Source organism: Oculina patagonica, chromosome 11 (assembly GCF_052425735.1).
Source record: "Oculina patagonica isolate OP01 chromosome 11, crgOcupat, whole genome shotgun sequence".
In the NCBI taxonomy this organism is placed as follows: Eukaryota; Metazoa; Cnidaria; class Anthozoa; order Scleractinia; family Oculinidae; genus Oculina; species Oculina patagonica.
The window spans coordinates 7,880,763-7,904,029 of record NC_135768.1 but is presented as its reverse complement, the minus strand read 5'-3'; the positions used below and the strand labels follow the sequence as shown (position 1 = coordinate 7,904,029).

At 36.0% G+C, this 23,267-nt stretch overlaps 1 protein-coding gene across 2 annotated transcripts in view; it reads right to left on the bottom strand.

Annotated features, from left to right (window-relative positions):
* LOC144631038 (uncharacterized) overlaps positions 1-13,540 on the bottom strand; it is a 58,175-nt gene extending 44,635 nt beyond the window's left edge. The window contains exon 1 of one of the 2 annotated variants that reach the window (XM_078489401.1): positions 13,520-13,540. The gene's annotated coding sequence lies outside the window, so the exon portion shown is untranslated. Of the gene's footprint in view, positions 1-3,190; positions 3,218-13,519 lie in introns of those variants that run through there. The other variant, XM_078489402.1, reaches the window with a different exon arrangement.
* Between the last annotated feature and the right edge of the window lie 9,727 nt (positions 13,541-23,267).

The following is a 23,267-nucleotide window of genomic DNA, read 5'->3' as shown; positions in this document are numbered from 1 at the left end:
TTCATCATGTGAAATAATTTTGTTTCTTTGCTATCGAGAAAATTTTATTTAAATAACTGTTAGAAAGACATGAGCTGAAATTAAGACGATATCCATTGGGAAATCGGGTAATATTAATTTTAGTTGGACAAAACTCGAGTACCAGAATAATTGAAATTCTATTGCGTTATTTTCTAGCCTTTTTAAAAGCTAAAGATGTAAGTAATGAACCGTGATAACACCAACAACAATTTCTTATCAGAGCCTAAGAAAATGAATTTCAAAGTTCACAAGAACCATGTGAACCATAAGTAAAATCTCACATGTAGCTATTTTGTAAAATCGTCTTTTAAGCGATTCAGTGGATTTCAATGGACCTTAGTTGGTGTTGTTTGAAATAATTTCTTTCGATAAGGTAGTTGAAACCATAATACAGTAGTTTGCACTCAGATCTTAATAATTTTGGTACATCATTTTGTCCAATTAATACTCGAAGTCCTGGCGGATTTAAAGAGATCTGAAGTTAAACAGGTTAGTTAGTATTAACAGGTGAAGAGCCATGTAGTATGGATATACTGTTAATAAACCATGATTATTATTATTATTATTATTATTATTATTTAACTTATTTAACGCGTGTACTTGAACTACTTTACTGCGGCCTTTTTAAATTGTACCGGCGCAAAACCTCTAAGTACCTTTTTATGTGGTATACTACTTAAAAATAGTGTTTCAACTAAAAAAATTCGCTTTTCTCAGGTGACGTATTCAACAAAGCGATGCTCATTACTCGGCCTTTTTAAAAAATACCGCGCAAAACGTCCAAAGAGGTGCTTTTTGTGTGTATTACTAACTTAAAAATGTGGTGTTAATCTAACTAAAAGTTTATCCGAGCTTTTCATCAGTTGAACTAATTCAACAAAAGTGTACTTGAAACTACATTACTGCGGCCTTTTTAAAATTGTACCGGTGCAAAACCTCTAAAGTGTTGCGTTTTTGTTGTGGTATTAGGCTAACTGAATAATTTAGTGGTATTAATCTACCTAAGAAAATTATCCAAGCTTTTCACCAGGTAAACGTTTCCAGCAAGTACAAAAGCGTGTTAAGAGCGACATTGCTATGACCCTTTTAAGAATGTATCGATGCAAAACTTCTAAAATTGATCCTTTTTGTTGTGGTATCAATTCAACCTAACTGAATAATTTAGTGGTATTAATCTAAAACAACTATCCCACCTTTTTATTAAACCCAATATTCCTTTCAAAGATTTTGTAACATTTAAAAAACGTTGCATATAGTAATATCGGAGATACTTCTACCTCCTTAAAGGTTTCAAAAGCTTGTGATAAAATAATGTTAGCTTATTCAAGTACACCATATACACCACCATCAAACGAAAATATGCCGGAAAGGGAGAAAAAATCGCGTTGGATACACAAAAACATGTAAAGGTGAATGAAAATGCATCAAAAAATTACCGTTAGCTCGATATTTCTCGCTAGTATCGATATCTTAGATATTTTCTCGATGCACGACACGTTCACATACGAAAATGTAGCGGGGACATGTTGTGCTGCGACACGTCCCCTAGTGTGATGTTATTTTTCAGGGGGAAGGGGGAAGTATCATAAACCACACAAGAATTCTATAGCTTTGAGCACCCAGCCTAACTTTTTATACAAAAAGGCGATTTACACGAAATGGCGATTTTCCGTTTCATCTACTTAATTTGGTAACGCATTACAAAAACATATCAGACGCTTCGCGTATTTTATTTAAACAATCCTGAAAAGCGTCATTTTCTTTTAATTCTCTTCTTGCTGTAAGATGTCCAAAGAGAGTGATGTCAAAAATATGTCAAGGCAAAAATACCCAGAATCGATAAGTGTCCGTACTATAGTTTCTTAAAATAGTAACCTCAATTAATAAGGTTTTTTTGCACTGGAATTGTCAGCAAACATATTTTATCAACGGGAAATACATTATACATTTCTTGAAACGTTCGTTCGTTTTCAATTATTCACTGCGAAGTATTTAAAAAATACTTTTGAGTAAGTGTAAAGGTAATTTCCCGGTACCCGGCTAAGTAAGAGCAGAAAAGGACATAAATTCATCGAGAAAAATATCCACAGCTAAATGCGCGAAGCAATAACAACAAAAACTTCGAAGCTCCTACTTTATGAACGAAAAGTACTTCATATTAGCACATTTTTAGCTGCCTGCCCTCATTTTATAAATATCTTAAATTTATATTTATTCTCATTATTACGAATGATATTATTTAAATAACGCATTTTCATTTACGTTTTGCACTTTCATAGAACCAACACCGAAATATTGTGTTTAACTATTTTTTTTTCATTACTTACATGCTAATCACGGTCTAGGAAAATTATCTGACTGCCGGCATCTTTCTCCATTTTGCAGCATGCGTAATATTTACAAAAACAGATTTATTTTTGCAGAATATAATGATAGTATGAAATATGGGCGAGTTTACCTCTGTGGATAGAACATGGTAATACCAATTTACTAATATATACACGTACAAAACGTCGATTAGATTATATTCTACCCATCGCATTCTATAAGTAAAACAACAAAACTTCGACATCTGAACATTCCTTGGAATTTATTATACTGTTAAACACTGTCGTCGCGCGTTTTTACTCAAACGTAACTGCGGGAAATGATAATTTTAGCTGTTTTATGTTTTTCTTTTTAATGTGAACACTAGAAACGCATTTTCGTTTGTTTACGAATCCGCTTTGTCGTCCAAACGGTCGAAAGAAGAGGATTTTCAATATTTGGCATAATATTTCACGTTTTATGGATGTTATAATACAATATGGTAGTTTTATTATTCAAGCACGAATTCAAATTTAAATGTGCCGTAAGTTCCAGATCCCTGTCTACGAACTATTTTCTTCCGAACTGTTTGATATTTTGCTTCAATGTCGCGATACCTTTAATGGTTACAATTGAAAAATGCCATCAGTAAATTACTCTTCCATATCCAATAAATTGTCATATCTCTGTTGAGTATTATATTATTTATTGTAATTTTTTTCTATCCCTGACCCTTGGTCGAGCGATGAAAAAAATAGACTTTCGCACCGTTAAAAAATGTGAGGGTTTTCGATGTGATAACTTGTTGTGTTTACACCTTTTGTGCCACATTTGATCTTCATAATACCAAAACCCAACTCACCTGCGACGAAGGGACATTGCCTAACATGCCACAATCTGCGGTAGCTCTCAAAAAAAATATCAAGCCCTGCAGTGTGATAAATTCGTTGTTTGTTGCGCAGTAAGTTCTGAAGAAGCAGCTTGAACTTTACTATGTGCGAACTAATCAACTTTAAACTCAACAAGAGCTTTCCCGGCTTTTTAAAGACAATTTTAAAACATTGGCTTTATTTTTGTACTCGTAAATGAACCTCATTTCTTGTAATTAACTCTTAATCCAACCAGAAGCTTTCTGGCTTTCAAGCGACGAATTGTAAACATTGCCTTAATTACTCGCTATTGACGCACTTATTGCGACTAATATAAATCTTAATCAAGTTCAAAAAAATTTCCCATTAGACAAATGTCTAGGTTTATTATTAAACTGAAGCACAATCAGCCATTTGCTAAAGTGTTTTCATTCTGGAAATTACTAGAAACGGTGGCACTTCCATGTTTTCAATATCGTCTTCCGTCTAAGCTCATCAAAAAAATACGACCATCTTTTTCCTAATTTAAAGCTTTTTTGTCGATAGCAGATAGATTTATCTGCTCTTTGGTCGCTTGGCAAAATAAAAAATTTCATACGAGACAAAAAATAAAGAATCTTATTACTTACTTTGCATAAGTCCATTTAAAGAATGTGTATTTTTACCATACATTTTTCCTGTCACTGCTTAGAAAAAATAAGTTTATCTTATTTTCAAAAATAAAATGAAAAAAATCTCTCCACGACTGATCTCAAAGAGAAAATAATGTACTAATTAACGTTCGTCGTGCTGCTTATATAATTTATGCCGGAAGAATCAGTGAAAATGTGCGTGACTTTCTCCAGGTCTTAACCTGGTCTTTATCGATCGCAAAAGAAGGGACTATCAAAATTAGGTATTTGACGACGTAGTTATTCCTAGTTCCACGTAGGCAAACCGGTAATTCGGCCATACGCTGTATTTCTAAACTTTAAGTTAAAAAAAGTAAACTGAAATTAAAAATGGCTGTATTCGTATTTTGGTAGGTTGAAGACGCTTTACGCTCCGGCCAATCGGACGCAACATTTCAACAAAATATATGACATCTGTGTCATTTTGTGAGATTACTTCTGATCTCTGCTATTTTCAACCATTTTGACAGAAGTGTGTTTTGGGTATTCTGCCATTTTTATTTTTATCAATCTTAAGAGAGCTTTTAATTTTCACTGATTCCGTTTACAGTGTTCTTGCATTAGTCAAACAATGCACGAAGAGGAAAGTTATTAAAAATGGAAATTACGCCCAATCCACGCCGGAACGTAAAGTGAGTTCTCAGAGGTTTCTAAAAGGTGGCTTAATACGTGTATTTTCATAAAATAGGGTAATAACTTTTAGATAATAAGAGGGGAGATAAAACAGATACAGCATCAAAACAAAAAAGTTTATACACATAAATTAGACGACCCCCGCACGAGAGCACAGCCGGCCTAATGTGTTGTCTATGTATTAGTTATTAACTGAAAATTCTAATTAAAGCTTAGACGTCATTAAATCTTAATTTGTCCTTATTGATTTCAAATCCACTTCCTCATTTTCCTCATAAACATTACAAAAGTCATCAGAAAAAAATCCGAATTATTTAGAAGATCTACTTAAAAGTGTGAGGCACCATTGCTATATTTCATAAAACCTCATAATAAGTATAATGGAGGACGGTTTCTGAATTGAATGATAAACAACACATTGGCGAAAATCGCGCCCCCATAAATTGAGGTTTGTGGACCGAATAGCTCTTCCAGGGGTGGGTGAGGGTACTCTCTTTATGGCACAGATAGAGGAACCTCGCCGTGTCGTTTACCGGTTAAAATTGTATTTTGGTACCACTTTTGGTGTAACACTTCAAATTTTCATAGGTTAATCAACATACAGTATTAGGATACCTGTTAGGGTGCGTTTTAAAGTAGGCCGCAAAATGTCTTTTGTCAGGGAGGTGGCTCTTGGATGGTCAGTTGTATTCACCACCAATGATAAAAAGAAACTTTGGAGAACGCTAGTACCTTACTGAGTTGAAAAATGAACGTGAGTCACAACACGTATATTGACTCCAGCCGTAACTGTATTCAGACGGGGCTATTGTTTGGCTTTTTACGACCGAAAGAGGTTGTGCATTTCTCTTCCCCACCATCCCTTGCATGAAATAAAAAAAAAAAAAAAAAAAAAAAATAGAAAAACTTAAAATTCTGAAAAATATGCCTGTCAAAATATGGCTGCCAAAAGCAAGAGTACCTGACAAAATAATTTTTTAAACTAAAAGTGTGCGCGTTATCACATTTGTCACCATGTTATTGTTATGAATGTTTTGGTTATACTTGTCTAGCAGTAGTCAAAAGCTTTGCAGAGACGGTCTTTACCCTTGAGCAAACACAAAGTTAAAGGCAAGTGTCTTCCCTCACTTTATGTGACCGATGACGTCACTGTTACTGAAACGTCCACTACTTCACATCATGGCTCGGTTGCTCATGGCAGGTTGAGCTAATATAGATTAGTTAAAAAATTCAATACAGCTATGCTTAAGCTATAGCTACTCATTTCTCTCACATATTTTGTGCCTTACATGTTAAACTGTAAATTAAAATGTCAAACTACAACTTCATATTAGAAACGAACAGCTTTTTAAAATGACATAGTACTAAATAACTAAAAAAACGCTTGGATAGATTTTCGTGCCGGACTAGCATTTAGTGACTTTCGAACAACTGGGGCCAGATCATACCGGGGAAAATCACGCATATCCGAATTTGAGCCAAATTTTAGTCACGAATTTTAGCCAAATTTAGACATAAGAAAATGGCCAAATCAAATTAGGTAAAATATGAAATAGCCACTTAAATCAGTGAAGGAACATTTCAACAACACAGCAAATACAAAGAACATTCAGTTTGACAAAAATTGAAGAAAATTTCAGCGGATCGTAATGGGTTTTTTAAAAACTGTTACGCCGAACAGTTTTCAACGTTAATGTCGTTTGTTTGTACCTTTTTATTATTACGCTTGTCGCCACGGAGACATATTTGTTTGTAATGTTGCTATGGTTTTATCACTTAGACGTAATGTCTTCGCTAACATTAAGTTTAATAGGAAGTATTTGGCAAATTTAACAACATGAATTTCTGCGCGATCTTGATCATATGGTCTAGCCTGTACAATATATCTATTGCACTTAAAATAATATATCAGCTTTGCATAAATGCTTAGCAGTTTCCACATCCGAAACAGATTTTGTGCTCAGATATAAAAACAATAATAAAATATCATTAAATTTTGCCATTATAATGAACAGGTAAAGATTTATTTTTTTATCGCCATGAAGAAAGGCTTTTGTGCAAACCACAATGAACGAGGCTGCATTTTCTTTGCGAAAATATAGAACAAACTCTTATTGATCAAGTGTTGCTTTTGAAACGCAAACATGGAAGAAGAAATTGACAAAGCTGTTAGTCTTTTTTTCGCCGCGGAGAAAACTTTGTACAAAGCCACAAACCACTTAATCTGCAGTTATGACTTATTCTGAAAACATCAGATCGAATTCAACCTGATTGAAATTTTTTATTAACATGGATATGTGAAAAATTGACAAAGATGCCAGTTTTTATCTCCAGATAACATTTCGTCCTCCTTTGAGGCAGGATAGCGGCGCTTTTGAAGTCTGGTGGCACTAGACAGTTGCCAAATGACACAATCGGCGTATTGCAGGTCACAAAGTATATATTTAAAATAAAAATTTTACGGGAACATTTTTGAAACTGAAAATTTTCGTTACATATTATAAAAAAAAAAAAAAAACATGACTTGTAAAAATGTAAAGTAGATTAAGAGGACAAAGATAAGGGAAGACGAAAGTGTAAGTTTTTGTATAAATAAAAGAAATTCGTCCACTCGAAATTTTTTTTTCTTTTCTGTTTCATTTTAAGAGTTACTTTAATCTATTTTATATCACAAGAGAAAAATATTGGTCGATCTGATAGAGAAACAACGGGGCGTATAAAAGTGCGCACAACATTGTAACTGCTGTCGATAGCTCTCGAGGTATCATTGTTGTTACAGGTACATGCAGACAGAACATCACAAGCTGAACAAATACAGAACAAACTCGAATGTTCGATGAGAACTCATACACCCAGTGTATGTCCAAAGAAAGCTGTTTCGAGGTATTACATAAATTTTCGCGTATTACAGCGCCAAAAAACCGATGCAACCCATATTGTTAAATCACACAACACGAAAATCAACCGCAATTTTCTTAACGAAGTTGTAGACATTGCTACAAAATTGCTTCATTGAATTTCGTTAAAGGAGCAACAACACATGTCAATATACATCTTTTTGCTTACCTTTAAATTTTGGATAGCATTTGAATTCTTCTTCATCAAAAATACCTTTCTCTGCCACAGAAGATAATGCGAGTGCATCCGTGCAGAAATACTTTTATACACTTACTCGAAAGCACATCAGCTCTGAAGTATTGCAATTAATTTTAGATAACTTTTTATTAAAACTTTGGTCTTGCCTCCGTAGCGATCGCTTTAAGCGATAATGAGAAACATATGCTCGCAACCGGCCTCTTCCTGTTTGCATTGGAAATTTGCGAGTGTTATCTTATGGGCATCATAGCCACTTTATGCCAAAAGTGCTCAGACAATTTCAAGAACAGGTCCTTTCGTTTTCTTAAGAAACACAAGAGAAACTTTTAGAAAATCAAATTGATTTTTGTCTCCTAAGGAAGGAATTTTCACAGCAATAATTGGCGGTGTTTGTAAGCTGTATATAGTTTCGAATTCACAACGTTTTGAGTAGTAGAAATTGGTAATACAATACATTTAGCTCCTTAGATACCCACTCATAAAAAGTTTACAAAAAGGAAGGTTAATGCAGATCCGATCTAACCTTGGCCCTAGAAATAAAAATGGTCGTTTAATTATTGCTCCCATGATCTTCGACACTATGCAAAAATACCCTTTTTCTTTTAAATATACTACAGAGCTACTTAGAGTACAAATAAGCAGCAACAGTTGAACGAATATGCGAAAGTATTCGTTGTATTCCTTAGGTCTTTGTTCCCCATATCGCGCGTGCGTTTTCAACAATAGGAAATAAGCAAACCATTGTACATTATGTCAACTTTGGAGTTGTTGTCATATAAAACTTGACCTGCAAAAACACAAACTCGACAAAACTTTGGGCTTTGATGTTGAAAAAACTTACCCGTTGTCCACATCCAAGGTGTTCGTGCAAAAGTGCGTGGCTTGAATCGACCAAAATATATATTTATATATTAATTGATGAGTAGGGGGAGGAGGCATTGCCAAATAATCTTGTACTAAGTTGTCGACTGATTGACATAAAACAAAGAGAAAGAGTGACAACGCCACTAAGGCTTGAACAGTGGAAGAAATAATGTCAATAAATAATTCAGAAACTCAAAACCATAAGAAATGACGTTTTTATTTTACATTATGGATTCATTTCAATGTAATCGATGCCACGAGAAAATTTTTTTGTCATCTTAATGGATTTGGAGGCATTCGAAAGGTATTAAAGTAAAAAAAAAAAAAAAATGGCGCGTAAAAATAACCACTAGTTGTTCTCAACTTTTTTGCCAAAATGCCCTCGCTGTTTCATTTGTTAAGTATCACTGACACACTACAACCCACAATTTAACACAAAAGTGAAAAAGATAGTTGCGTCCGTACCATTTCTGTATCCTTTTTTTTGTGGATGGTTTTAATTTACTACAGAGCATTAAAGATAAGCAATTACGTTGTATTTAATTTAAACATAAAGCACTTAAAACAACACTGACGATGTGGCATCTCGTTATCTTAGAACCCAGGCTCTCATATATCACTTTTTTATATGTGAAGAATCGTTTATATACAATTGCTCAACTGCAGCGCGAATTGAAAAAATAGCTTAAACTTTCCGTTTAGAGGGCTTTTTTTCCACCGAAAAAAACAGTGCCATAATTACCTTTAAAAAATACAATCTGTCTTTAGGGATAAAAACATTTTGAGACGGTAAGTGTCTGCCTAAGTACTTCATGGAACTGAAAACTAAATTGCCATTAAAACTGAATGTACACGGGAGTGATTTCTTTTGTGAAACACATTTACAACACATTGTAATTATTCATTATTATTTTTTTGTAAAAAAAGGTTTTATTCTACCTTATAACAATATTTATATGAAGTGGGGTGACAGTTTTCAAAATCCAAACTTTTAAAGCTAGTTTAAAAACGTCCCTAAAGACGTTTTGTATTAGTTGGTGACGTAATCTACTCTTTGTAAACATAAAAGCAACCCACATTGAACAAGGCCTTTACATAAACAAGAATAAAAGAGCGTATAGGAATAAGCTAGCATGAACATAATCAAGCAAACAGCTAAAAAGCGAATATTTTAATGGCCGCTTGAAGTTAAAAGCACTGGCGAGGCCGCATCGGATCTTCTTCAGTGCTGTATGACGACTCCTTGTAAAATGTTATTTAAAAAAAAAAAAAAAAGATTGGAAAAACTAACAACCATAAAATCTCTTCCTTGCAGATTGATGGCCTGAAATTGTCTGTTACAATCAATTTTTCTCATGCACTTACAGTTGCGTAGCACCGGTTTCTTTTTAAAGGGATTTTTAACATGGAGGGCAAAATAACCGAATTCCGATTGGCTGAGACATGCAGAGGGCATTTAATTCTTAATTTTCTCTCCAACGAGGGCAAAATTACTTTAAAATGATTAGCTCATAGGTCTCTTGGCAACGCCGCAGAAAATTGTTTTTCTATCGTTTCAGAACATGCAGTCGAGACAGTTGACGATGAATTTACAGGAGAACTAAGGGAATGAGTGAAAATGGAAAGTGGACTTTTTAATTTTGGAAGAAAGTAAAATGCTGTTTACCATGTACTCGGTGTATGCTGAGAAAAAAATCTTATTGATATTTTTTCTTGTTGGAAACTGATATAGAGGAATAAATCACTCGCAGCTTGTTTAAAACAATAAAATAATAATTACCTTGGCCCTCCGCCTCAAACTTTCTTGGCTATGTGTCAACTCTTGCAAATCGATGGCTCGTTCAAATAATGTTTAACCCCCCCCCCCCCCCCCCCCCCAAAACCCAAAATATAAAAAAAACCGGGGCGTTAATAGAGAAAATACGGTATGTGAAAATACTTCTTGGTTTCGCTAAAAAAGCAATACCTACTTTAAATAATTAACATTTTAACCTGGCTCGGAATCTTTTCAGGATTTTGAGTTTTCCACAAAATAGGCCAATTTAGTGTTTCAGAAGAAATTCATTGAAATTTAATAATATTCATATGAAGAAATTATCAACGAATAACAGGCACAACACGGAGGTTTTCTTACCTTAAAAATATCGAGATTTATCTGTTCTTGAATCTCACAACTAAATGGAGGAGAATATCTGTTCTTGTTATCAAAAAGATGACTTTGCACCCCTTGATTAATGATCACTCGGCCGGAAAGCTTAAGCAATAAATTTGTATTACTTCTCAAAACAGACGTGAAATTGCTCTATTTGCCCATCCGCATAACACCTTAAGTTGTTACTCACAATGCATCTTTTCATAGACGTGAATTAAACAATGACAGAGTAGAAATCTTGATGCAAATAAACATCTTAAACAGCTTACTGGCCATACAATATTGTCTGATGCCATAGCAATTTGATTTTTTGAAAAGCATGGACTTATCTGTAGAGAATTAAAAATTACTCCTTTATATTACTTTTTTGCTGACAATACCCACACTAATGTGCACGAATGAGTTTGTTTTTGCAAACTAACAGGAGTTTACATACGATTGTTTCGCTGTAGTCAATGCTTTGAAAAAGTTCTCGTGTACTTACAAGACAATGTTTGGAAGTGTAATTATAAAGACCATTTTTGTGATGGCCTTAAACCTTGAAAAGTCATTAATTAATAACTCTTACCTTTGTAAGAGAATTACACAGAATTACAAACTAAGTATCAACCCTTCTTCCACAGTTGTATCGATATAATAAAAACTATGAGGACTCCCTTTTTTAAGTTATCGTTTAAGGCTACGATTTTCTCTTGCTGTAAACTAATTTTGAAGAGAGTAATGCAGTGTTCTCCCTAGGATTTTGGGAACGCCAGGCGGTATTTGGACTGTGTTTTTCAAATGTCAAAACCTGATTTGCTCGAATTTGTCACTTTCTGTCTCTTTTCCAGAGTACAAAATAAACTAATTTTGCTTAAATGAAAAGCTTTTAGATTCTGTTTTGAGCAACCCGAGTCGGCTGACTTCACCATTCTTTCCAAAAACGCGAGAATTTTGTTTGGTATTACATGTACGACAACTTGAAGACGTGTGCTGTTGTGTTCCTGTGGCAATTTGATAAAGGTACAGCTGTAGTTGCTGTACAAGGAAACAAATGCATCACACTCACAGGCTTGAACATATTAATTCAAGGGTAAATCACTTTTCTGATGATATTAAAGGTGAAAAAACATAGTAAAAAAAGTGATGTCGTCTTTAAATACCTGGGGAGAACACTGTAATGAGCGTAACTGATTGTGTCACCCGGTAAAAGTCGATTGCCACAGTAACCATTCGTGGGAGATCAGAATTCTGGGTTTAAGATTTGCCTGAAACACATTTCTTTCTCAGCAAGAAATTAAAATTTCCGGCCACAAACTCTAGCAAGGAGTAAATAATCAACCACCATTCTCGACCCCAGAGCTATCCTCTTTGTAGACGTGACGGCGAGAATAGCTCTATGAATGTCAGGCAAATAGTCTGTTCTAATTAGTTTTCAAGTGAAATAATTAAAATGCTTCACTATGCTTACATTTAAATTACTGCTGGAGATCATTTTCCCAGTTTAGGTTCCAGACCACTGTTATAACAATATATAAAGTTTTCAAAAAAATTTAAGGTTGCATTTGAAAATGAATGTTGCTTAGCATACGAAACGTCAAGTTTAGTGAAAATGTGTGTTGTTTTATCATGTTTATCGCCGCTGTTTGTTTAATATATATACTTTTACAGTTTGTTCAAAGAAAACAATTACAATACAGTCAAACCTCTATAAAGCTAAGGGCGTTCTCTCTGTAGAAATGGCCAGCTGACCACTATATGGCAAATACAAATTAAATAAATGCATGCTCAAGGAAGTTTATGCCAGGCTATCATTTTATAAGTTTTTCCTAAGGCAAACGCCTTTGTTGTTAACCACATTATCAACATTTTGACATCACATTCAACATGAAACGAGATGATTGTCTGTTATTTAGGGCCATGTAGCTTTGTTTCGTGAAACTGGAAATGTTTAATTTTTTCTTATCGTCAAAATGTCGTCGCATTGAAATCTAAGTGGGTGACCGTTTAAAAAGAGGCAAAATACAATAAAATGAGCCGATTAGAAAGTCTGAACGGCGAACAGTCTTGATTCTTAGGTCAAGTGCAGCAACGGACGGAAAGGTCTGGGGTTTAAACTAATCGTTCCCGTGCTCACTAGACCATAATGACGCATGCGCAAGCGAATGCCTCTCCAGCGCCTCATGACTTTTGTTTGTAAACAAAAGTGATAAATAAAATAAAATAATAAGGTGGTCAAATTTAAGTTATGTCGGGTGTGACAGTTGCAAAGGCAAGAAAATGTCTTAGATACCGGAGAGGCCGTCTAAACTACACAATGGTCGTTTAAGAACTAATAAATATAGCTAACAAAATAAAACAAAAATAGCAACCAGTTAAAAAAATGGAAGGAAGTTCGCAAGCGGTTCTTCTTTCATTTAAAAAGGAAGAAGGATTTAGTTAAAACATTAATTTTTCACTGATTATTTTTCATAGCATTGATGACTTATTTTAAAATGTATTCATCTTTTTATTGTCGGAAAGCGCGGCTTCGAATGCGAACCTGCAAAGCGCCTTATAAGCTTGATGCTGTTATACAAATGACTCTTGGCTGAAAAGAAGCTTAAAAATTGAAACCAAGCTTCGCTGCTGAGAGCAAAAGTTGTATTTCAATAACAAAAGGTGGATTTACAAGGTAAATTTAGAAAAATCTCATTTTAAGTTGCCAGAATACTTGCTATTAATTGGGCTTTGCCAAAACGCATTTTCTGCAAACACGTTTTAAATTGTCGTACAAAATTCCGAATAGAATTTTGTGGTCGTCGAGAAACCAGAATGGAAACAGCTTGTTATCGAGTTTTTGTAAAATGAACAAACAGCGGACGTTTTGCTCTATTAATTACATGACCCTCAATTTTTGCTACAAGGCATAGGAAAGCAAGACTTACCTTTAGCTAAAACTGTGTCGATCTTTCAAAGGTGAGGCTTTTTACCAGTTCAATAAAAACTGAAAAAAAGACATGAAATCAGGATTTAAGTTTATAACACAGATAACCTAAGACAAAGAGCGGCTCTTACTGCGCTCTTAAAACTGAAAAAAATGAATTAATTCAACACTGCCATGTCTATGATCTCCAACTGAGTGAAAAGCTATAATAATAATTTCCTCGCAGCAAGCAAAATAGCACTTGAAAAAAAGAAACAATAAGACAATAGCAAACCAATTTCCCACCTAAACAAGATCGAGACGAAATGTCTGTTGACAATAAATGCTACGGGGCCATATTTTCATACAACTTTAAAGTTAAAACCTTTAAAAACTAATACAGTTATTTGCACGAAATATTTGCACGCAACAACGTAGCTAAAATTAATAATTAAAAATAACGTAGCTGATGTTACTAGCTCAGTATTCTAGAAAGAAAAGAGAAATTGTTTTGTGTTGGTACTTGAGAGCAATTTGTAATAATTTGTAGTGAATAGACCAAAATTGTTTTCATCAATCGTGCAACTGTTATTTCGCTTTGATTCAATATATTGTGATGTCGGCTTCTTTGTAAGCGAAACCATTTGCTTTTATGCACAAAACTACATAAAGAAATAAAGCTTTTTGTATTTCGAAAGTTTGTTTTACAAACACTCTTAAAATAATTATTTTCGCTTCAAACCTCCTGATCTGATGAATCTGAAAGCGCCAGAAACAATACCCCCCCCCCCCCCAAAAAAAAAAAAAAAATTAGCTGAAACATTTAAAGCTGCCTTTTTTAGTAACTAAAAATGCATACAGTCAAACCTCGTTATTTTGAACCATCAGGGGAAACTAAAAATAGTTCGAAATAGTCGATAGTAAAATACTGAGGTCCAAATTCAAGGGAAATGGGTTTAGTTCAAACGCGAAATAACGGGGAATTCGAATTAACCAAGTTCGAATTAACGGGATCCAACTGTATTAGTTTTAATGTCTTTAAACTTATCATGGTCTTTTTTTAAGGTACAAAAGCAGAAGATTAAAACAAGCCTTATAAAGTTTTGTTTTGTGTGGAGCTTACAAATAGGATTCAAACATCACTCTGTCAGGTGCTGTCAGTACCAGCTGTTGATGTAAGCTTGGGTTTCATGATACTGACCTTCGAAACTAACTACTCTTGCGATCAGCATGCGTGTGGCATATTAAATTGAAAATCAGTCTACATTATTATTCAAACTACTACTATTGATTCGGGCTTAATGGTTTATCAAAAATGGATTTTCAAAGTAAAATCACTCGCATATTAATCATCGTATAATGGAAATCGTGGATGGTGCCCCGCCCCCCTCCCCCCCTAGAAAATAGTCAGGAAACAACGGAAATTGGTAGAGAATCAAGCCAGAATGCAAATGGAAGGTAAAATTAAACAAATCGTACAACTTTGTTTTAAAAAGCTGGAAAAAAGGAAAAATGTCAAAAAGACGATTTGTGGTCAGACAAGCTTGTAATTATAACGTTGCCATGACAACGTCAAAAATTACGGGCACATAGTTGACATATCAGAATTTCCGCAAGGGATGAATGAACAGCAACTGAACGTTTTGAGCATTATAGAGTAAATTCTTCTTTTCAAAATTACGAAAAAAAACTCAATACGAAGTCTTGAGTTTTGATCAGTTCACTGAACTGTCTGTGTTCTTTGTGATTGGCCATAGTGATTACTTTGGTTTTTAAAGGCACTCAAATGAAAACCGCCAGACACCATGTTTCAGTCTTAAAAACTATAACAGCAAAGCAACTAATTAATGAAAGGAAAAGGAAAAGATCTCGGCTTTTTCAGGACTAGCCCGTCTAGATTTCAACCCAAATCATGGGAGGAGAAGGCAGGACGTCTGAACCCTTGAAGCCCCCTCCCCTCCATCCCTGCCCCAGTGAGCATAATACCTCGAGCTTTTGACACCCCGTGTATTCCCGCCCCTTCTCCGCTGTTTTCTGTTTGAGGTATTTAAGGTCATTCCTGCAATATAGAGCCTGCACTAGGTGTTTGTCAAACTTTGTCTGTTAGTTGTTCATCTTATAGGAACTTACATTTTTTTTAAAAAATCATCGGGGATCCCATACTCGTTCAGGAGCAACAGCAACTTATTTATTCGCAATAATTTCATATAACATCATCATGATTGTTTTCCCGATTGCTTGCTAAATTCACATTTCCGACGACTGTTTCTTATTCTACACTAAGAAATGGTCTATATTTTTTTACAGTAGGAAAATTATTGCTCAATTCAAAACAAGGAAAAAACGATTGGTCACAGTACTCGTTTTCGAGGAAAGCACGATTTTCCCGCGGTCGAGATCGAATGAATTTGATTGGCTGACAAACAAAGAGCACAGTCTCCCGTGCAAGCATGTGCATACCGTGACCGTCTCCTTACCAGCGTCCTCTTCTGATCCTGGATTCGATTTATTTGTTTACAAGCTGGAAAACACTTAGATTGTTTCTGACAATGATGACTGGCTCTCCTTGCAGCTGTTCAGCCCACTAACAATAGTAATAGACACCTCTTGCTGTTAAAACAAATTATTTTTTAGCAGTGTGGAAAAAACAAGCCTAATTTTGATGCATGTACATAAGAAATAAGCTAGTACATTTCTCTGGATTTTATTTATACCAACGAAAGCGTAGAATAAAAGTTCACTTATTTACGATTCAATATCAAGGACTAAACAGCGTAAAATTTCGATCGATGTCAGTCGATTGATGAAATTGTGGAAATTCATTTTCTTCGACGCCACAACACGCAAACAAATTATAACACGATAATAAAAGCAGCTGAATTACAGCTGGGGGGTGGGGGGGGGGGTAGGTGGGTTCGCAATGTTCTCTTGTTCCCAACAGAATTTCCACTGTGTTCCTGTTTTCCCTTCAAGTATTTCTTCGTTTTTGGTGTTCCCTGTTCCCTACAATATGCTCTAGTTCCCGTGTTCCCCGTTTTATTGTCCTTTTTTATTATATGGCTACAATAGTACGCGCGCTCTGATTGGCTGCTGAGTGGGCATTATTTTCTTGTAATGACCGGGCATTATGAAAATTTTTCTCGGCTCGACGGTTTCTTGAGTTCTGAGTAAAAGCTACTAGCGAGGGGGCAAAAACAACAAAAAATGCCGACAAAATATAACTATCTTTTCATTAACTGAAAGAAAAATATAAGCATACCGATACTTCTTTAGTATGAGCGACGAAGAGAGCCACAGAGAGCGAGTTTTACCTCCAGTGTTTTTTCCCTTGATTATACTCTTTTTTTTGAATAGTGCTTAAAGGCCATATAATAAATAACTTATTAACCTCGTCCGTTCGGTCATTACAGGGGAATCTCAGACCTCGACCTTGATGTATTGACCTCGCTGTCGCTCGGTCAATACATCAAGGCCTCGGTCTGAGATTCCCCTGTAATGACCTCACTCTCGGTTAATAAGTAGTATGTATCCATGCTCTCAAAAAGTTAATGACCATGTTCCCATGTTCCCTGAAATTCCAATTTTACGCATCGTGCGTGTAAATATCTGAGCTATAAGTTTAGCTGCTATGACTAGGTGAGGTTTGAAAAATTCCTTGGTCAGGTTTGTTCCTTTCGAATGTGGTGTGTGGTCTATGGGAAAAACTACCAAACCCATGAAAATGAGCTTTTTGGTCGTCCGTTGTCGAGGACCAGAAACATCTTCGTGGCATTTGATCTGCCGTGGTGATGTTTTTTTTTTCATTTTTTAATTAGATCTGTTAGAGAGAGATGTTTAAATATGTATGTATCTAATTAGTTTTGCGAAACTTGTTATTTTTGTTTTGTGTTTGCACGCAATGTTCCCTAAACACGAGCAAGACCTTTGAAAAGATGCTTAAGGACTTTGTTCGGAACAGTAATCAACCGAAAATGTGCTCCACTTTTTTGAAGAAAGCACGACGCTCTATGAGTCATTACGAAACGAGATCGCTGTCACTTCGACAAGATGGACAGAAATTGGGCGAAAACTTCTTTCGTAATATTATAACAATATAATCTCCAGAAGATATGTAATGGGAATAAGCGAGACAGTTAACTAAACAGAAATCGTTTTGTAAATCTAAAGAAAATCGGTAAAAAATATTCCAAGCTAAGATCAGAAAGAAAAAATGATAATAAATACAATTCATTCAACTTATTATTTAATTCTAGTAGGATGCCTTAAGTAGTCTATAATAAGCCTCTCCCTTCTTTCAGTCCATTTTGCGACAGGCGACAAAAAGGAGGGGGAAATATGACCAAGCGAACACAACTAATTGTGTAGTCTCCCCTCTTGCTTCATTTTTGTTTTTTGCTAAACGAACTAAGAAAAACTAAGTGAATGAACTGCTGGTACGATCTTAGTCGATGCCTCGACGGGATTTCTATTCAAATACTGGGAAGATGGTAACGAACTAATAGCATATTGGCAATTATAAATACAAACAAGAAGAAAATTTTGTACTGATGTATATCAAAATTTTGCATCACTGTATATCATTTTTAATGAAAGTATAAGCAGACTTTCAAATGTTTTCAAACTATACGTTAAATATTCAGTGAATATATTTATTCCTTGTCTTTATTTGCGTTAGCGTTCGCAAATGAAAAACTACGATTGTTTTTCATTTATATTTAATAACGAAAGCTGTCTCATGCAGTTTATTTCAAAGCCACATAATAGCTAGTCAAATTAGTATCAGAAATTCCAACCGGGAGTTTCGACGCAAACTTCAGAATATCGGCAAAAATGTATATATTCAACACAAACAATATGTTACTCAACATAAATTTGTTATACAATTATTTTCCTGAAATAAAGATATGTGAATGAATATATTCCAACATGTACTCAGTTTATCCGGGAACGTGCATGTAAAGATATTTACTACACGGAATTTAATCTCGTATTTACCTGTGAATATTACGGACGTGGATAACTTACCTCAAATACTTTTGAGTACTGGTCAACTTCATCGCAGGCGTAAAATAACATCGCAATTTATGGTTCTTCACTTGCTTGTTTTTCGCCACCAGAAAACTCTGCGTTTTTTTACGCCTCTTTTCAGCCGGCTTTTCGATCTGTTTACTCGTCGAGGGACCCTTTAAAAATTAATTAAAAGGGCGCTGTTAAATTTCCATTTATAATTGGAGAATTGCACGCTACGAAACGTACTGACACAAAAAGACCTAAATGAACTCCGGCTATGAGAGAATGCAATTCTACCAATAGCATTTCCTTACATGTTACCCCCAGGAGCTTTTTGTTTAAGTTTAATTTTTCGAGTTATCAAAGTTAAAATGCAAAGGTCAAAAGGAAATTCTGAGATATTCTAGAACTTTTCGACATGGCCAGTGAAGAAGAATCAATAACGTAAGAGTATTAGCTTTGAATTTCAGTGTAAAGTGAGTTCTTCCGTAATTTCTAAGCTCATTAAAGAAAATCATAACCTTTTAAAATTCTCAATATTTTGTAAAGTTAAAAGGTTAATGCGAATTGTTACAGAGTCACATTTAGGCAGAGTGGAATTCAATGGAGATAGTAGTAGGACGATTGAATTTAAAATCAACCGAGCGCACTGCGCGAGTCCAATTTGAAATTACGAGCGCAATTACTCTCTGACAGAACACGGTCTCGTTTAAAAATTGACTAGAAAAGTCCATCAGCTTCACAATAGCAAATAATCAGCCAGAAAGAACCTATTTAAGTGCCTGTTAATGAGGCTCGGGTGATGGTGCTGACCAATTACAGATATTTACACAATTTGCTGTTAGTTATTGGACACCTGTAATTGGACGCGCGCGTGATCGCGCACCAATAACGTGACAGAACAATAGGCCCGCGGATAACCATTCAGAAAAGAGAATTTTGTCTTATAGATACGATCAGACATTTAATTACTCTAGCTTATTTTGCGTATTTTTTTAAAGTAATCAGGACTTTCAACTTGCAGACCGAGTAAAACTAGAAAATTGTACTTCTTCTATCACGAAAATGATAACCAAGCAAATTTTAGTATCAATTGTAGCATGCGTTTTGCGCTTCTCTCTGAAGAGGTCTTTGGCCACTTCACAAACGTAAAAAGCAATTTTGAAACGGGTTTTTCATCTCCATACAGTTTCTTTGATTGCGAAACTGTCTGCGAGTTCTTGGACAAAACGCCTTACCCGAAAGGGATCTGCGAAGCCTCAACGTGACTGATATTTTGTGCTCGGTGGTCTTATAATTGACGCGCTTGACTCGGGTAGCGCGGTTCAGGTTCTAGTCTACAGTAAGCAGGGCACTGCGTTGTGTTCTTGGGTGAGACACTTTACTGTCATATGCATAGTGCTTCTCTTCACCCAGGTGTATAAATAGGTACCGGAGAATTTACTGCTGGGGGTAATCCTGCGATGGACTAGCATCCCATAGAAATACTCCTTGTCGCTTAACCGTAATGCTACGGAAACCAGGATAAGCTACGACGGTATATGGGGCACTTTAGCCCGATTTTTGGTAATGGTATGAACGCAAATGCAATTTAGAATTTACACTTCGAGTGATATTTAAAGTTGCTCTCAAAAGTAACAAATAAAATTTTAAATATCACGGCTTCTCTCCTAATTGCCCCCGCAGGGTTTTGGCCCAGAGGCCAAAACCCGAGGAGGCATCATTATGGTCCGCGCGTATATAGAGTATATATGGTATTACCAGACAAAATCTCGACTTGGCCAAAGTGCGACCGCAAGTAGTATCGGTAGGTGTGATAAAATGCCCGCAAGTAGTATCGGTAGGTGTGATAAAATTGCCTGTACGGTGATTGGTCAGTGATGACGCAAGTAAACGATGATTGGATGATGATGACAACCCAAAGCGTGAGCACGTGCACAGATGACAACAAGTAAACAAACGAAGCTTGTAAAGGTTGATTGCAGTTGGGCAGAATTTTGAAAAAGATAATTTGAGGTTTTATTCGAGGCCTATTCATTTCACAATGTCTAAAAAAGCCGAAAGCAATGCAATTGTTGAAAAGACTTCGCGATAATTAACTAAGTAACTCGCAGAGAAGTAAGAAAATCCACATTTTTTTTACATCTGAGTGGCCGAAGAAGAAATATGTCTAGGAACACGTACGAACATATCATTAAGCCATATCTTCAAATTTGTCTGCGATTTACGATAAGCAAGCCTTAGTCCAAAACCGCGATTTACCAAGCGCAAACTACTTGAACGGAGAAAAGCCTTGATCAGTCTATCTCCGGACGAGATTTACAAGAAATTTAAAAAAAGATCTCGAGATAATTGTTTAAGACTCGCGGCAAGCGAAACCGGAAACAAGAAGCGAGCGACTTTTAGAAAGTCAAGCGTTTTCATTGTCAAAGGTGAGAAATTCTTTCGGTATCCTTTCCTTTTAAAAAGTTGATCGTTGTCATGAAGCGTGAGTTATGATAAGAAAGCCTTTGTCCAACTGACCGTGATTTACCAGGCACAAACTACTTGAATGGAGAAAACTTCAAAAGTCTTGATCGGTCCACTTCCGGACGAAATTTTAATTTTACAAGATGATATGCGGCATCAAGAAAAGAAATTCAAAAGAGATCTCGAGATGCATTGTGATTATTTAAAACTCGCGGCAGGCGTTTGCTTTGACAGAGGTAAGAAATTCTTTCGACATCCTTTTCTTTCTAAAGATTGATCATTCTCATGTCATTCTTCTAGCCTGCGTAGCTGGCGGGATTCGAGTGCGAGTGCTTGCTTTGAGACGGGCCGGCGAACGGCAAAGAGAGGGAACCGCGGAGCCGCGAGGAATTTGGAGCGAGCCGCGAGGGAATTGGGGAGGAGTCGAGACGCACTCGGGCTTCGCCCGCTCGAAGCAAGCAAAGCACTCGCACTCGAATGGTAATTTTAAAACGTTGTGCTGTTTCTAAAGTTTATCCTCGCTGAGATCAAGACTTTACCACAGTGAAGTGAGTTCGATTCAAGCCCGCAAAGCGGCCCATTCAAAGCGACGAAGTCGCGAAAACGAGCCACGCAAGTCGCGATAGGTCGACCGTCCCGGCGTGTTAAATTAATAAAGACGACAGACTTTTTCTAAAGTCTAGCTTGAGTCTAGCTGAGATCCCCCACCACAGCAAAACATGACAAAATGATGTCAAGATGCTGTTGCGTTCTTGTAATTAAATGATTTACCGTATCATAATTAATAATCATCCAAAATAGAAAATTAATTTCCAATCAAATGTCTGAATTGTAGAAAAGGATGAACAGCAAAGAAAAACCGATAAACATCGTCGAAACTTCGGGGGCAACCTAGTGTCAGCTATTTCTAGTATATAAAAAGAAAATTTATTTGCACTGTGCACAGTGAAAATTTCGACAAGAGCTTTAGCACTTCAGTCATTAATTCCATTTTGCGTTCTGAGTGTCTCGTGAATTCCCGACAGTGTGATACGTTTTTTTTCATAATTCTCGTTTCCGAAACGCTTTGTTGTTACAAAAAACGCATCATTCTGTCAACACCTTTGCTTTCGCAGCGTTTTTCCCGTCCGCATTAATGCGTTTGTCGTTTCAATACGCATCACCAAAAGTTGCCACAACAGCTATTTGCGCATGCGGCAAAGGACGAATGACGTACTCCGGCAATATTTATTGCCAATCTTAATGTGACACAACAAAGGTCTTCTTTCGATATATCAAAATTCACCTTGGTAGCGAGGCCTAGAGGACACACAAAAATAAGAAATGAATAAACATGCTTGTAAAATTTCTCTTGTTTGTGTCCTCTAGGCCTCGCTACCAAGCTGAATTTCAATATATCAAAAGAAGCCTATTATCTCAGATTTTTTGTCAGCAGTACAATGTTTAGTGCGCCATCAATGACCTTGGACAGCACAGATACGCACAGAGATACGCGCGCACGGTACCCAGTGGAAGATTGGGGACCACATATCCTGACGCAATATTTGCCACATTTTACGTGACGAGTCATCTATACGAGCAATAACACACCAGCAACTCGACAAATAAATTTGTCGCATAAAAATTGGACAATTTTCCTCGTCTGCTAGCCTTTGTTGCAGCTGGACGTATCACAGAATCCTTGGCGGTTTAGACTGTCTGCGACGCCGGCTATCGTCTACACGAGCAAATAAAAATTGTTACATAAAAATTGCTCGTGTAAAGAAGTCTTTAGAGCGAAAGGCCTCCGCTTTCGAGACGAACATCGTCAGCGTTTTTATAACCCTCTGTATGCGTTTTAGCCTTTCACACTTTTCAGTTGTAATTCCAAAAGATTGGCAATTCTCAACGTGACATGCCAAAATATTGCGTGACAAAACAAATATTACTCAGGCGAATGTCGTTTGTTCGGTTCGTGATCCGTATTTCGAGCTGCAAATGAAAGGATTTAACTGTAAAATGTAATTCCGAGAATATGTATAGACAAAAGATTTCTTTAAGCTTCTGGTATATTAAAACAAAAGTAAGCATAAACTTGCCTACCTGACTTTAATCTTCGGACTACAAGACGACAAATTTTTTGTTGTTTGCCGGCAGCTTGTCAGAAATGTGCAATCCCATTCTTTCCTCCGAAGGTCTGTTTTCTGATTTCACGGTTTTGCATAGCTTCCTCTTGGGTTCGACTGCAAAAGAGTAAAACACAATTAGATTAATACAACCAAAAATGCGAACCCCTTGTTCCCGCCGGTAAA